The sequence below is a fragment of the Lepus europaeus genome, chromosome 12 (genome assembly GCF_033115175.1).
Source record: "Lepus europaeus isolate LE1 chromosome 12, mLepTim1.pri, whole genome shotgun sequence".
Classification (NCBI taxonomy): domain Eukaryota; kingdom Metazoa; phylum Chordata; class Mammalia; order Lagomorpha; family Leporidae; genus Lepus; species Lepus europaeus.
The window spans coordinates 5,639,525-5,655,291 of record NC_084838.1 but is presented as its reverse complement, the minus strand read 5'-3'; the positions used below and the strand labels follow the sequence as shown (position 1 = coordinate 5,655,291).

At 63.3% G+C, this 15,767-nt stretch overlaps 1 protein-coding gene across 2 annotated transcripts in view; it reads left to right on the top strand.

Annotated features, from left to right (window-relative positions):
* Nucleotides 1–1,721: 1,721 nt before the first annotated feature.
* Nucleotides 1,722–15,767, top strand: part of LOC133771489 (volume-regulated anion channel subunit LRRC8A) — a 28,693-nt gene continuing 14,647 nt past the window's right edge. Inside the window, exons 1-2 of one of the 2 annotated variants that reach the window (XM_062207411.1) lie at nt 1,722–1,811; nt 4,052–4,158. The gene's annotated coding sequence lies outside the window, so the exon portion shown is untranslated. Of the gene's footprint in view, nt 1,812–3,334; nt 3,821–4,051; nt 4,159–15,767 lie in introns of those variants that run through there. The other variant, XM_062207412.1, reaches the window with a different exon arrangement.

Below are 15,767 nucleotides of genomic sequence, written 5' to 3'. Positions count from 1 at the left end.
AAATAAATAAAACGATTAAAAATATCTATTTTTTAAGTCACTTCTTTGGGGAAGCCCCTCCCCCACCACGTTGTGCCCCCAAGGCCCTGGGCTTCTGCCCCAAGGCACCCACACGGGGCCAGCTGCCGGGCTGTCTGCTGTCCTTGCTACACCCAGGCCTGGAGCTGTGGGCCTGTCCCGTTCTCCACCAGGTCCTCAGCCTGGCGGCTCTGCCAGCACACAGCAGGTCCACAAAGCATTTTGGGCTGATGGTCCCAGGGAGAGACCAAGGGGCCCAACGGCCTCTCCCCAGAGCGGGGAGGGGGCAGGAGAGTGAGACCTGTGAGACCCCTGCGGGCAGCTTTCCCAACCCTGGGCCTCACTTTTCCATCTGCAGAATGGGGCTAATCTGCAGGCAGCACGAAGGCCCAGGGAGAGCCTGCCCGGTGCCGGGTCCCAAGGTCGGAAGGGACCGAGCCCTGGACTCCACCCTGGACTCTGCTCCTTTCCCCCGTCCACCCCAGCTAGCCTCCCTGACCTGTCCCTGTGTGCAGTCCACAAACTGTACAACCGACCAAAACAAAAACAAAAAGCCAGCTTCCTGGTGGTCTGGGTGGGGGGAGGGGATAAGCTGGGAGGTGGGCATTCCCGCGTGAACTCTGCCAGCGCTCACACTCCAGCTTCTCCACCTCCTCCGCGACACTGCCGAGCCCCCAGCCCAGGGACCCCCGGGGCCGGGACAGCTGAACCTAAGGGCTCTGCCGAGCCCCTAGCCCGGGGACCCCCAGGGCCGGACAGCCGAGCGCTGCCGAGCCCCAGCCCAGGGACCCCCAGGGCCGGACAGCCGGGTGCTGCCGAGCCCCCAGCCCGGGGACCCCCAGGGCCGGACAGCCGGGCGCTGCCGAGCCCCCAGCCCGGGGTCCCCCAGGGCGGGACAGCCGGGCGCTGCCGAGCCCCCCAAGCCCGGGGACCCCCAGGGCCGGACAGCCGGGTGCTCCCGAGCCCCCAGCCCGGGGACCCCAGGGCCGGACAGCCGAACCTGCGTGCGCTCGGCGACGCCGCCGCCCCGTCTCACGCCCAGGGGTCTCCCCGGCCCGGGCCCCGCGCGTCTCGGCTCCCAGGCAGGCGGCTGACAAGGTTCGGCGCATCTCCCCGCGCAACTGGGCGCCCACACCCGCACGGCCCGGGGCGCCCATCACACCAGTGCGGGGCTACCCGCTTGCGGGGTTCGGGCAGCCGCCCCAGTGAGCGCACCCCCAGCACTTCTTGCAGCCCGGGAGCTGCGGGGTCGCGGGAGCGTCCCGCCGGCGCTACGGAGCCGCAGCCCGGGGTTTCGCGCTCCTCCGTGGTGCGACCGTGGGAGCGGTCTGCTCTCCGCGCAGCGGCTCCGCACACCGACGGCATCAAACGCATCCAGCGCTCGGCCACAACCAAGCCCCCCCAGCCTCGGCTCCCGGCCCCCCGCCGGCTACTCACCCCCGCCGCCGCCGCCGCGTCGCCTCCCGTCCGCTAGCACGCCCCGAAGGTTACGGCCGTGCCTGTCTCTTTAAGGGGGCCGAGCCCGGGCCCCACGACTTCCGCCCCGAAGCAACATGGCGCCGTCGCGGGGCTCAGAGCGGGGCGAAGCACGGCGCGTTCCCCTCAAAAAGATGGAGGCGCCCTGGCCGCCGCGGTCGCGCCCGGCGGTGACGTCACTTCCGGGGCGGAGGAGGCTGAGTGGTGCAGTGAGGGACAAACAAAAGGAGGCGCCGGAGGAGCGCAGTGGCCGGCGGCGGGACGGAGCGGCCGGGGGCTCGGGCTGCCGGCGGGGCGGCCGGGTGCGGCGAGCCCAGGTGAGCGGGCGGGCTGGGGGGCAGGGCGCGAGCTGTCATCTCCGGACACCTCCCGGGACGCGCGCCGGCCAGCTGCCCGGCCCCCGGCGCCGCGGGCAGCTGAGCGCCGGCCGCCTGGAGGCCTCCCGCGGCCGCGGCGTCCGGCCTCCCTCCGTGCGGTCCGGCGCCCGCGTCCCCGGGGCCCCTCCCTGTCCCCGGCGCCGCGGCGCGCGAGCCCCCTCCCAGGCACCCCGGCGCCCACGCACCGAGCGTTTCCGCCGCGGCTGCCCCGGGTCCCCTGTCGTCCCCCGGTGCCCCCGGATCCTCACCCCTCCACACGCACGCCCCCCGGCGGAGAGGTTCCTCCTCCTGCTGGCCCCGCGCGGACAGTGCCCCGACGTGGTTCTGGGGGCCTCTCGGGGCTGGGGGTCCGCGGAAGGCCAGCGGGCGCGACCCCTGCGCTCCGCGTGCAGCCGGGCCCGAGAGCCAGACCCACGGCGGTCTCGGGGCCTGGTCCGGCCGGGGCTGAGCTGGAGGCCAGCCAGGTCGGGGCCCACGCGGCGCAGGAGCCTGGCGCCGGGGTCTCCGGGGCTCCTCGTGACTGCCCGGCCTGGAGCGGACCGAGAGGGGCTGGCCCTTGGCTGATGCAACTCTTGCCTTTTTTGGGAAGGAGACTTGGGCTGGGGGTTGTCCTGCGGCCGCCCTGGTTAGGACTGGGCTGTGGAGGCGCCCCTTCCCCTGCCCTGGCTGGGCAGGGATGAGGGGTGGAGGAGGGGCTCCCCTGGGGGCCTCCTCCATCTCTTCTGTTACCCCTGGCCGGTGGTCTGCGGATGCTGGCCACAGACACTGTGGGAAGCGGGTGGGGGGCGTGGGGGAGGTCCTGCTTTGGGGATGCCTCCCGTGGGCAGGATGGGGGCCGGGGGGGGGCACCAGGCAGTGGGCGTCGCCCCATGAAGGTCAGGTATCCCGCTCTCTGGAGGGGAGGCGATGCTGGGGTGGGTGGCTGGCCCCTGTCTGCCATGCTTAGAGCTGCTTGGGGCTAGGGGTCCAGGGCTGGGGCACAGAGCGGGGTGCCCTCCCCGACTTAATCGCTCTCGGGCACACCCACTAGGAAGCAGCTTTCTTTGCAAACTTAGTGGGGCCACTCTGGAAAGTCAGGCTCCTGGGGTTGCCCCGTGCAGCCGCCTGGCTTGGCCTGGACCCGGCCTGCGGGAGTTGGCGGCAAGGAGCCAGCTGGGTTCTGAGAACTTGGGGGCGCTGAGGCATGGGCCGTGGGCCCAGGTGCCGTGGGGGTTCAGATGGGGCGGACGCGGAGCCCCGGAGCTTGGCCGTGGCATTCATTCATTCAGCCATCTTTTAGTAAGCGCCTGCCCCGGCCCTCTCCGAGCTGTGGTGTGGGTGGGGAGGCGCTCAGGCCGGTGTAACTGAGGGGGTACCACAGGGGCAGCCGGGGAAGGGGTGGTCAGAGGCCCAGCCTCAGTGTCCCCATCCTTGCTGAGGAGGGCGGGGCGGGGGACGGTTGTGGTGGCCATCACGGCAGGTGGAATGGCTGGGTCCCCGGCCTGTCTCCCTGGCAGGCCCCGTCCTCGGCCCCGTCCTCCCAGCCCAGTGCCCAGAGCCCGGGAGGTGGAAGAAATGACCAGAGGCTCCATGACCCTTCCCAGAAGTGCTGAGGTTCTGTGGCCTGCCCGCCTCTCGGCCCCGGCAGACTCCTGTCCATCCTGTGCCCTCCCTGGCGTCTGCCGGGCCACCTGCTCCCCTGACCCTGCCACACCTGCCAGCTGGGGTGACGTTGACGCTCACCGCACGCCTGTCGACAGGTGGATGAGGGGCCGCTTGTGGCTGTGCGTCTGGGCAGAGCCTGCATCGCCTGACCCACCCCTGCCCCGTAGCTCCTCTCTGACCACTTCCACTTGCAGCTCTAGTTCTGGCCATGCCGAACCACGCCTCGTTCCCAGACGCCACGCAGGGGTGCTGCCCCTCCTGCCTGGGTCAACGCTCTTTCCCCAACTCCTGTCCTTCCTCAGCAGGTGATGCGGGCACCTCCTCCTCCAGGAAGCCTCCCTGGGCTCTCCAGATTGTAACTGCTAGCCTGGCTGCTCCTCAGGGGACTGACTTCTGCGGGGCGGGCTCCCCTGTCAGCCCGGAGATCTGCCCGGCGCCGGCACCCACCAGCTGTGGGACAGTGCTGGCAGCACGGCAGGTATAGCTCTGACAGCCACACCCGCGGCCCGCTGACGACAGCTCTCGCTTCCTTCTAGGGAGGCAGCGTCTATGGAGCAAAAGGAATGCCAGGACCCTGCCCGGCCAGACGTGGGCCAGCCTCAGCGCCCACAGCCGACACACAGATAGCAGAGCCGTCCTCCGGGTAAGGACCGGGCCCCGTCCTGCCTTTCCCGCCCTAGCCTCTGCCACCTCCGGCGTGGGGAGCAAGGGGCAGTGCCTCTTTCTCCGTGGTACTTTGCTCTTCTCGCCGTGGGTCTGGGGGATCCAGACCAGAGGTGGCCGAGGACAGAATTATTCTCCCCCGTCCCACTCCCGACCGTGGGGCCGGCTGAGGCCTGTCTGGTTGCCGTGCCCTCTGAATGCCAATGTTGTGTCATTGTGAACCTCTTATCAGTCTGGGTCGCTAATAGTGCTGCCCCGTGACCGCGGCTCCCACGTGACCACAGCTCCCAAAGAGTGTTCCGTGGAGCAGCACTCTGGTCACCGTGGCGAGGTGATTTTGGGAAGTCCTAGCTCTGAGGGCGGGAGAGTGGGCTGGTTAGACCTGGACTCCGTAGCGGGGCCTGGGCCGGAGTCCAGGCTGGCCTGCGCTTGCTGCGTGCCCGTGGGCCTCGGTTTCCTGCTCTCAGGAAGGGGACAGCACTAAGGCCTGCGTCCCTGCAGGACGTGCTGAGGCTCTTGGCAGAGTGCACGTCCCAGGATGTGGTTCCCGGTCACAGCTGGCGCGTGCGGAGACTGGTCCGCCTGGGTGTCAGAGCTTTGAGAAGCAGCGTGGTCCCCGTTCAGAGATGCGGAAACCGAGGCCCGGCGTGAGGAAGCGGCTTGCCCACGCTCCTCAGGAAGGCAGGCGTGGAGAGACGTGGGCCTGGGGTGGGCCTGGCATCGTGGGCCAGCGTCCTCTGCTCTCACACCCAGGTCGCCCTGCACCCACGTCCCACCGCGGCTTTCTGAGAAGGCAGGCCTGAGCCTCCCCTCCGAGGTTTTTTTTTAAGATTTAATTTATTTGAAAGAGTTACAGAGGGGCAGAGGCAGAGAGAGAGAGAGAGAAAGGTCTTCCATCTGCTGGTTCACTCTCCAGATGGCCTCAAAGGCCTTAGCTTAGCAGATCGATACCCAGGAGCCAGGAGCCTCCTCCTGGTCTCCATGTGGGTGCAGGGCCCAAGGACCTGGGCCATCCTCCACTGCCTGCCGGGCCACAGCGGAGAGCTGGCCTGGAAGAGGGGCAGCCGGGAAAACTGAGCACCCGGATGGGATGCCGGCGCCGCAGGCAGTGGCTTTACCCGCTACGCCACAGCACTGCCGTTCCCTCCGCCCCACCCCTGTTGTGGAATTTTAAAGGATACAGTAAGCTTGGTGGTGGTGGTGGTGGTTACCGACATGGTGGCGTGTTTGCTGCCTTTCTGTACTGTTTGGAGCTTTTCCATGACACAGACAGTGAAAGCCCCCCCCCATTGTCTGGGGTCTGAATGGGAGGAGTGGGTCTTCCACGCCCGCCTGCCTGTCGGCTTCTCTTCACAGAGTCAGGTCGTGTGGGAGCTGCCCGGCTGCGGCTTGCTTTGGTCTGGTTTAGTGGTGTCCCCCAGACCTCTCTTCCCGGCAAGGGGTGGGCAGATCTGTGCCACCCCACCCCCACAGCCCTCCTGGTGACCGTGCTGGGAGTCGGCAGCAGCAGGGCGAGATGGGAAGTGCCTGGTGTGTGATTTGGTCGGCTCTCTTGTTTACTGGGACAAGGTCAGCAAACCCTGGCCCTGCGCGGTAGGAGCTTCCTGTTGGTTTCGAAGAGGCCTGACCTGCAGACGCTCGTGCCGGGCAGCCGGGCAGCGATGAGCAGGAGGCCGCTGGGCCTCCTTATCTGAGATCCGAATTCCTGCCTGGTGCCAGGGGCAGCTCGGAGGGAATAGCGTGGGCCCCGGCCTGGGAGGTCTGGGCCTGCGCTGGCTGCCCGAGGGGGCCCAGGCTGGGGGGTGGGAGGACACACAGGAGTCAGCTGGGAGCCCGGCCCCTCCGGGATGCTCAGGGTTCAGCTAGTCCTGACTCAGTTTACCCTTGCAGCGTCCGGCGGAAGCTTTGGCCTTGGTCCTTTTGCTAAGCTTCTTTGGGTGGGTGGGTGAGGACGAGGGGGAGGAGGCCCCGTGAGCCGGGTCTGTGACAGGAGAGTGTCGTGGGCCGAGCCCTGTCGTGGACATGGGCCCTGCAGGAGCGGCTGACTCCTCCTTTACCTGGTGTTTCCTGGGCTCACGGTCCTGCCCCTGCTCGGCCCTCTCCCATGTTCTTTGTCCCATCCTCCCCAGGAATCTCTTTCTGCTCCGTGGGACACTGCCTGGCTGGGAGCCCCAGGCGTGGGCCCTTCCACGCCCGATGCGCAGGTCGTCCTCCCGGGCAGTCTCTGTGTCCCTGGTCATCCTCGGCGCCACGCCCGGGGTGCCAGGCACCTGCTGGGTACTGCATGCCTCTGCCCACCTGACCCTTGCCACAACCTCGCTGTGGGGTCAGTGTGTCCGTGACAGACGAGGGGACCAGGTCTGTGGCCCCAGGTTAGAGGCGGCAAAGCCAGGACTCGGAACCGGCTCTGTTGGCTTGGCGGCCTGCGCTCCTCTGCTGCTCCCTCCGTGGCGTTCTTTCCTCTAATTCTCGGGCCTTCAGGGAGCTCCTTTAAAATGCTGTACCCCACGGCCCACCACCCGAGACCTGGGGAGTCAGCTCGGCAGGGCTGGGCCGGGAGTGTGCACGCTGCAGAAGCTCCCCTAGCGCTGGGGAGGCTGGCGGTCTACAGACCACGCTGAGGGCCACTGGATGGAGTCCACGCCTTCACCCTGGTCCTTGGCTCTGGTGGACCAACCCCTGAGTGCTGGAAGCCCCGCCCTTGGGACAGAAGCGGGCTGAGCTCTCTGCAGGCCTGGGACTGGATGTTGCTGCGTGTGCATGTGTACCTGTACACGTGTGTGTGGACATGTGTGCATGCATGACGGGGAGCAAGGGTTTGCCCTTCCCACGTCAAGGCTGTGCTGGGTGAGGTCCCTGGGGCTTTTACTCCTCACCGCAGACGCTCCCTGCGGGTTTCTCGCACCTCGCAGCGAGTTCTCGAGTTCTTCCACCTCTGGGCGTCTCTCGAGGGCTCAAGACCTCAGAATTAAATTGCCCGCTGCCTGCGAGGACACTCCCCCGGAGTGAAAGTGCCTGTAAGGTTCCACGGCTTTCACACGCCACAGGGACCTCGGGCATGCCTGCGGGGCCCCGCCTCCTGACGTCCGATCAGCATGGCGGCAGGAGCCAGGCCCTGCGGGGCCGGGTCGAGCTCCCTGGGGCAGCCCCCTCCAGCCCGGAGCCCAGAGACAGGGCAGCAAGGTGCTCCCTCGTGCCAGACTCCCTTGGTGCTTGCTGGCCGCTCGCCGGGCCTGGCCGGTGTGCAGCGCCCGGGGCTGGGCTCGCAGCGCCGGTGTCTGCGGCCCCTGTGGGTTACTCACGCCTGTGTTTCATAACCCGTTTAGGAAGCAGCACTGGCATTAAGAGCAGGTCAGGACCTGTCTCCAGGGCCCCTCTGCCCGCAGGGCCCGGACCTAGCACCAAGCTGGGCTGCCTTCCTGACTTTGCTCAGAGCGATGCCTGAGAGAGCGGTCAGAGTCCGGCCTGCTCGGGCCCCTGAAGACGCTTTGTCTGCGTGCGTCCCTCGGGAAAGGGGCTGTGGCATCTCCAAGGGCCTGGGTACCCAGTGGGCCCAGGAGACCTCACCGTGGGGGCCGGCGGGCAGAGGAGGGAGTCAGGCCTGGGGTGGGTCTTCCCACCACCTCTGGCTGTGCGGCCTTGGGCGGGTCACCCCGCTTCCCTGGGCCTCAGACCTCACGCCCGTAAAAGGGCTGATAAAACCTCCCGTAATCTCAACGCTACAGAGTCTGTGCGGAGGCACTGGCGGAGCTGCCCGCCACAGTCCTGGGAGGAACAGGTGCACCAGCCCGTTTTACGGTTGAAAGCAGGGCCTGGCCAGGCCGAGTGACTGACCCGGGGCCACACCTGGTGCGGTGGGGAGCCGCCTCACTGGCCTGCGTGGAGGTGGCAGCTGAGGCACAGGAAGTGCTGGGTGCTTGGTGGGTGCCTCGCGCCCCACCTGCTGCCCCGTTTGGCCCAGGGGGTGTCCCTCACTGTCACCCTCCCCTCCAGAAGGCAGGCTGTGCCCTTGCAGGTTTGCAAGAGGACCAGCGCGTTTGGGAAGCCCAGCCCGAGCGTGAGGCAGAGTGAGGCCGACACTGTTCCTCCCCAGGAAGTGAGGGTGTGCCCTTCTGTGCAGGGTGAGTCCCAAGCCAGGCAGCACCCTCAGCCCACAGCCGCTGACTCACCCCAGCTGGGTGTGGGGACCCGGAGGCCAGTGTCCCGCTCGGGGGCGGGGGCGGGGTGTGTGTGCGCCAGATGAGGGGTGAGACCTTTCCTTCCCCTCCAGAGGAAGCACATGGCCCCGAGCAAACTCACAGGCCTGGACTCCCCTGGGACTGGGCTGCAGCCCAGGGCCTTGCCCAGGCCCCTCGGGAACGGCGCTGCCCCCTTTCTGGGAGAGAGCTGGGCACAGGGAGGGCGCCAGCCTCCCGCCTGGGAAGTTTTCCCTCTGGCTCTGTTTGTGCCTCACAAAAGGCCCTCTGTGCCCTGTTTACCCACTGCCTGCACCCGCCCGCGCCCAGGTGTGGGAGCTGCCAAATCTGCCACCCGTGTGGGGCCGGGCAGGCTGAGGGGCGCCCCTGCGCGGAGGGGAGACGGCGTGTCATTTCTGGGGCCCCCTGCGTATAGGGGAGACGGCGTGTCACTTCTGGGGCCCCGTGCGTGTAGGGGAGACGGCGTGTCATTTCTGGGGCCCCGTGCATAGGGGAGATGGCGTGTCATTTCTGGGGCCCCCTGCGTGTAGGGGAGACGGCGTGTCATTTCTGGGGCCCCGTGCATAGGGGAGACGGCGTGTCATTTCTGGGGCCCCGTGCGTGTAGGGGAGACGGCGTGTCATTTCTGGGGCCCCGTGCATAGGGGAGACGGCGTGTCATTTCTGGGGCCCCGTGCGTGTAGGGGAGACGGCGTGTCATTTCTGGGGCCCCTTGCATAGGGGAGATGGCGTGTCATTTCTGGGGCCCCATGCATAGGGGAGACGGCGTGTCATTTCTGGGGCCCCCTGCGTATAGGGGAGACGGCGTGTCATTTCTGGGGCCCCGTGCATAGGGGAGATGGCGTGTCATTTCTGGGGCCCCATGCATAGGGGAGACGGCGTGTCATTTCTGGGGCCCCGTGCGTGTAGGGGAGACGGCGTGTCATTTCTGGGGCCCCGTGCATAGGGGAGATGGCGTGTCATTTCTGGGGCCCCGTGCATAGGGGAGGGAGACGGCATGTCATTCTGGGGCCCCGTGCGTGTAGGGGAGACGGCGTTGTCATTTCTGGGGCCCCGTGCGTGTAGGGGAGACGGCGTGTCATTTCTGGGGCCCCGTGCGTGTAGGGGAGACGGCGTGTCATTTCTGGGGCCCCGTGCATAGGGGAGATGGCGTGTCATTTCTGGGGCCCCGTGCGTGTAGGGGAGACGGCGTGTCATTTCTGGGACCCCGTGCATAGGGGAGACGGCGTGTCATTTCTGGGGCCCCGTGCGTGTAGGGGAGACGGCGTGTCATTTCTGGGGCCCCTTGCATAGGGCAGATGGCGTGTCATTTCTGGGGCCCCATGCATAGGGGAGACGGCGTGTCATTTCTGGGGCCCCCTGCATATAGGGGAGACGGCGTGTCATTTCTGGGGCCCCGTGCATAGGGGAGATGGCGTGTCATTTCTGGGGCCCCATGCATAGGGGAGACGGCGTGTCATTTCTGGGGCCCCGTGCGTGTAGGGAAGACGGCGTGTCATTTCTGGGGCCCCGTGCATAGGGGAGATGGCGTGTCATTTCTGGGGCCCCGTGCATAGGGGAGACGGCATGTCATTTCTGGGGCCCCCTGCGTATAGGGGAGACGGCGTGTCATTTCTGGGGCCCCGTGCGTGTAGGGGAGACGACGTGTCATTTCTGGGGCCCCGTGCGTGTAGGGGAGACGGCGTGTCATTTCTGGGGCCCCGTGCATAGGGGAGACGGCATGTCATTTCTGGGGCTCTGTCCTGCAGGAAGTGGACCCTGTTTAGCAGGGCTGACACCCGGTGCTGCTCCTGGGAGCAGATGGCTGCTCGCGGCTGCCGCTCTCTCTGCGGTCCTGAGCCTAGAGGGGTCTCCAGGAGTCACGGGAGGTCTGGGGGCCTCTGGGTGGCCTGGCCCCTGCTTGGAGATACCCGTTCTTTTTTTTTTTTTTGACAGGCAGAGTGGATAGTGAGAGAGAGAGAGACAGAGAGAAAGGTCTTCCTTTTTTTGCCGTTGGTTCACCCTCCAATGGCCGCTGCGGCCGGCACACCGGGCTGATCTGAAGCCAGGAGCCAGGTGCTTCTCTGGTCTCCCATGGGGTGCAGGGCCCAAGGACTTGGGCCATCCTCCACTGCCTTCCCGGGCCATAGCAGAGAGCTGGCCTGGAAGAGGGGCAACCGGGATAGAATCCAGCGCCCCAACCGGGACTAGAACCCGGTGTGCCAGTGCCGCAAGGCGGAGGATTAGCCTGTTAAGCCGCGGCGCCAGGGGAGATACCCATTCTTTGGCTCAGCCCACACCTAGGTCTGTCTCCCTGAATTCCAGTTATTTTGTTTATGAATTAATTTGAGAGTCAGAGTCAGAGCTCCCATCTGCTGGTCCGTTCTCCAGACGCCTGCAGTGGCTGTGAGGGCCAAAGCTGGAAGCCAGGACCACAGTCAGATCTCCCATGTGCGCTGCAGGGCCCCCGCTACCTGAGCCATCGCAGCTGCCTCCCAGGTCTGCATCAGCAGGAGGCTGGATCGGAAGAGGCTTGCACTAGGTGCTCTGGACAGGGGGTCCCAAGCTGAGTCTTAACCACCGACCAAACGCCCACCTCCATTATCTTTTTGTTTTTTAAAATATTTATTTATTTACTTGAAAGGCAGAGTTACAGAGAGGCAGAGGCAGAAAAACAGAGAGGTCTTCCATCCGCTGGTTCACTCCCCAAATGACGGCAATAGCTGGAGCTGGGCTGATCCAAAGCCAGGAGCCTCCTCGGTCTCCCACGTGGGTGCAGGGACCCAAGCATGTGGACCATCTTCCACTGCTTTCCCAGGCCATAGCAGAGGGCTGGATCAGAGGTGAGCAGCCGGGATTTGAACCGGCGCCAATATGGGATGCTGGCACAGCAGGCAGCAGCTTTACCCTCTGCACCACAGCACCGGCCCCCACCCCTATCATATTTTAATTCCCACAGGCACCCAGTTTGTATTTGTGAGCCCGTTTTGTAGCTGTAGTATTTCCACCTACACTTGAGGACGCTGAGTCCTGGGACTCCGGTGAGGAAGTAAGTGGTGGAGGGTGGCGTGTGGGTGCCCGGACTCGGGTCTGAGCAGGGACCTTTTCCTGATGTGGTACGGGGCAGCTCCTCCTCGTACGCCCTCTCCCAACCCTGAGGAAGCCACAGCACGAGCAAAGTCTTTGCAGTTTCCCCCAGAGTTTCTGTTCACAGACGTTTGGTGTTTAGGCGCCAGTGTCGTGGCTCAGCGGTTAAGATGTCGCTAGTGCTGCCTGCATCCCATATGAATGCTGACTGGAGTCCCAGCCGCTCTGCTTCTTCATCAGCTCCCTGCTGATGCCCCTGGGAGAGCAGCGGAAGTGGCCCAGGTGCCTACTCCTGCCACCCACACAGGACACCGGTCAGAGTCCGGCCGTCGCGGCCATTTGGGAAGTAAGCCGGCAGGTGGAAGAATGCGCTGTCCCGTGCCTGTCTCTCCCTCTGTAATGCTGACTCTCAGATAACTCAAGTCTGGGAAACAACAGCTTGTTATTTAAGGATGTAGAATGTGGACAGCGCTCCGCAGTCTCGCCCACCCTCAGACCTGCCCCCGTGGTTCCAGGTAGATCTTCCGAGTCTGCTGCACACGCAGTGACAGGTTTGTGACTGATATACTCTTTTTATGTCTTTTTTTTTTTTTAAGATCTATTTATTTATTTGAAAGTATTACAGAGAGAGAGGGAGGGACAGAGAGAAAGAGCTTCCATCCGCTGGTTCACTCCACAGATGGCCACAATAACCAGGGCTGGGAGAGGCTGAAGCCAGGAGCCAGGAACCCCATCCTGGACTCCCACGTGGGTGCAGGGGCCCATCTTCCGCTGCTTTGTCAAGTGCTTTAGCAGGGAGCTGGATCGGAAGTGGAGCAGCCGGGACTCGAACTGGGCCCTTATGGGATGCTGGCACTGCAGATGGCGGCCTAACCTGCTGTGCCATGGCATTGGCCCCATACTTTAAGAATCTTATCTATGTATTTGAAAGGCAGAGTTACAGAGAGGGGGAAAACAGATCTTCCATCCCCTGGTGTAGTCACCAAACGCCCACAACCGCAGGAGCCAGGAACTCTGCCCGGGTCTCCCCTGTGAGTGGCAGTGACCCCACAACCTGGGCCATCGTCTGCGGCCTCCCAGGCACGTTATTAGCAGGAGCTGGATCAGAAGTGCGGTGTAGCCAGGACTTGAACCAGGCACTTCCACGACGGATGTCGGCATCCCTGAGAGCCGCACTGTGGTGCGGCAGGTTAAGCCACCTGTCGAGTCGTTCGTATCGCGTATTATGGCAGGGACCGGGTTCCACTCCACATCTGATCCAACTTCCTACCAGTGTGCACCCCAGGAGACAGCCCACGTGGCCGGGTTCCTCCTGTCCATGTGAGACCCAGGAGCTCCTTGGCCCAGTGCTGGCTGCAGGCATTTGGGGAGGGAACCATTGGATAGAAGATAACTCCCCCACCCTGCCTTTCAAATAAATAAACACAGCTTCTTAAAAACCTTGAAACTCTAAACAGAAAGGCTAATTGCCTGATTATTAGTTTATGCTGTGTATTTGTGTTGAAATATTATACTGTGTCTCATAAAAAGGCACATGTATTACATATTTATCTAAAACTTTTAAAAAATGGAATAACTGGAGAAAATGAGGCGACGGCCTGCAACACTGTCCCTGTTAGAGCCCGGCTCCCCACCCCTCTCCTCCTGGCCCTGCAGCCCCCCTCCTAGCTTCTGGTTGCTGTGACGCCTTCGTGTGGTGGACACCTACAGTATCCTCCCGGGACGGGCTTCTCTCCCGGTCACGTTTGTGTCCTTCTTGTGAGTTAATGTGTCTTGGTCATCTTGCGTGTCACTGTACACAGCTCTGCGAAGCAGGCAGCATTATTCCTCTTCTCCATCCGGGTCTCCCACGTGGGTGCAGGGGCCAGGGACTCAGGCCGTCTATCACAGCTCTCCCAGGCGCGTCAGGAGGGAGCTGGGTCAGAAGTGGAGCAGGCGGTGGCTTACCCTGCTGCGCCAGAACACCGCCCCGTTATTCCTGTTCTGAAGTTTACAAAAGCGGGGGGCAGGGGTTTGGAGCCAGATGACGGCACCTGTATCCCACGTGAAAGAGCCTGGGTTCGAGTCCCAGCTCTGCTCCGGTGCCTGCTCATGCAGACCTTGGGAGGCGGCGGTCGTGGCTCCGGGGATCGGGGCCCTGCCACTCACATGAGAGAGCCGGGCTGAGCTTTCAACTCCTTGCTTCAGCCCCAGCTGTAAGCTGGGCCATTGCAGTCGGTTGTGGAGTGAACTAGCAGACGAATGGTCTGTGTGTGTGTGTGTGTGTGTTTCTTTGCCTCTCAAGTAAATAAATAAAATGATAGAACACAGGGGCCGGCCTTACGGCACAGCGGGTTAAGCTGCTGCTTTCGATGCCAGCATCCCAGCCGAGTGCCAGTTTGTCCCGGCTGCTCCACCTCCGATCCAGTTCCCTGCTAATGCACCTGGGAAATCAGCAGAACATGACCCAGATACTTAGGCCCCCGCCACCCGTGTGGAGGACCTGGATGGAGTTCCAGGCTCCTGGCTTCAGCCTGTGACCATTTGGGGAGTGAACTGGCAGGAGGGTGATCTCTCTCTCTCTCTCTCTCTCTCTCTGTAACTCTGCCTTTCAAATAAATAAAATAAGTCTTCAAAAAATTGTAGAAATAAATACTATTTCAAAAGCAGAGGCTTGCCTGGGCATGAAGTCGTTTGGCGCTGGAGCTGGGTTGGAGCCCACACGCCCTCACAGCTCCAGCTCTGCACACCCCGAGTCTTCCCACCACCGAGGGAAGGGTGGGGGCTTCTCTGGTTTGCTCATTTGACTCCTTAGGGCTAGGAAGGCCCCAGCTCTGCTGCAGGAACCCGGTCCCCCTCCCCAGCCCCCCTGTACTGCCTTGAGGGAAGGGCCTGCCTGCAGTGGGCCCCTTCCGCGTGTCCCTGGGGCTGAGCAGGCCAGGCCAAGGGGCCCCCCGGGAGCGGCGTCATCCTCGGGGGCCGAGCTCCGTCCGCTGTGCGGGTAACTGGCCCAGGAGCCTCCCCCGGGTGTGAGGAAAGCCAGGCCGGCGGGGTGGAAATGGTGACTGTTCTGGTGAATTTTTGTGTGATGAGATGGCACAAGCGCTCAGAAGAGCACAAAGCCGGGGACTGGCATCAGCTTGGTCAGCCCTTCGTGTTCTACAGGAGCTGCACTGTTGTAAGCACAGGCTGGGTGTTTCCAGCACAGCCGAGCCCTCCCCCCACCCCACCCCGCCCCAGCCGAAGCTGCCGTCTTGGTGCTCCGCCCGTTCCTGTCCCCGCACTGCACCTGGGTGCAGCCGTGCCGGAGCCCTTACATAACCCGTGTGTCATCCTACAACTCCGCCTCGTCGCCACCTCCACCGGTTCAGAGCATGCCATGGTTTGAATGGAGCGATCTGGATCTGCCTTTCACCTTGTGGTGAATACTTAGGTGGCTTTTTTTTTTTTTTTTTTTTTTTTTTTTTGGCTGTTGCAAACAGCCCTGCATTGAGCCAGTCCGACTCCTTGTGAGAGTGTCACCGGGAGGGAAAGGCGGGCTGGGGGGCGTGTGCATCCCCGTCCCCCACCTCGCGTTGCCACATCTTTGCCAGCCCAAGGGACTGACATGGTCCGATCCCAGCATCTGAGTGTTTGCATTTGCTTTCCTTGATTACTAATGAGGCTAAGAATTTTTCAGGCACGAGTTTCCATTCGCATATTTTCCCTGTGAGTTTCCCCGTTGGACTGTCTCTGTAGAAGTCCGGCTTTGGTCGGATGTTAACCCTTCAGTGGCCAGACCTGCTGGAAGCCTCTCCCCCAGCCCGTGGCTTCCTTGCGCACGTCTGTTACTGTGTCCTTTGCTGTGCCTGGTCTCAGCTTTAATGGGATCATGGGATCAGTCCTTTCCCATGGGAGTTTGTGCAGTTTGTGGTAAGATAGCCTCCCCTGTCTTAACAGTAAGATAGTTTTTTTGATTTTTCTTTAAACTGCTTAAAGTTTAAAAGTGTGCATGTTCTCTCTCTGACTCTCTGTCTGTCTCTCTTCTTTCATTTGAGAAGTTTAGAGACACAGAGAGCCCCTGTTCACTGGTTCACTCCCCACCTGCCTGCAATGGGCGGGGCCGCTGAAGCCAGGAGGTAGGAACTCCAGCTGGGTCTTCCCTGTGGGTGGGCGGCAGGAGCCCAGCCACTGAGCCATCGCTGCAGCTCTCGGGGTCTGCACAGGGAGAAAGCTGGAACCCAGATACCAACCCAGGACTCAGGTGGGATGCCCCACCCCTTCTTAGGTCTCCCTTTTATTTTTCTCTCTTTTTGAAAGATAGAGAAGCAGACACCTTCTCTCCTCCTGGCTCACGCCATAACAGACTG